Source organism: Penaeus monodon, chromosome 20, assembly GCF_015228065.2.
Source record: "Penaeus monodon isolate SGIC_2016 chromosome 20, NSTDA_Pmon_1, whole genome shotgun sequence".
Taxonomy (NCBI): domain Eukaryota; kingdom Metazoa; phylum Arthropoda; class Malacostraca; order Decapoda; family Penaeidae; genus Penaeus; species Penaeus monodon.
Genome location: NC_051405.1, coordinates 40,770,412 through 40,770,886, shown reverse-complemented (window position 1 = coordinate 40,770,886; position 475 = coordinate 40,770,412).

Sequence of the window (475 nt, the reverse complement as noted above, 5' to 3'; positions counted from 1 at the left end):
CGAACTGGCGAGGTTGCGTATGGGAAAAATCCTGGGGTATGAACAGTACCATGTTACATACAGGGGAGGGAACTGAGATATACGAGTGAAATATGTGCACAACACAAAAATGTTCAACAAACAAGAGTGGTTTATAAGACGAAAAGCAAGAAGTTTCTTCAACTAATAATGTAAGTAGTATTTTCCAAGTAAATGTATAATCATTAGAAGCGTCTTCTCTACACTTTCATATAATATTTCAACTGCTACACTGAATATACACCTTATTCAAAAGGGGAGGATAACACTTGTGGACAAGCTTAACAAAAAGAGACCACGAGAAGACTAGATGAATTATGGTGAATACATAGAATCGAAACACTTTAAAATCTGAAGCGATATAGAGATATAAGTTAAGATATCTGAAGTCCACTAAGGATATTATTAATAATTAATAATTCATTACTAATACTAAAGAGTACCATGGGAAATTAAG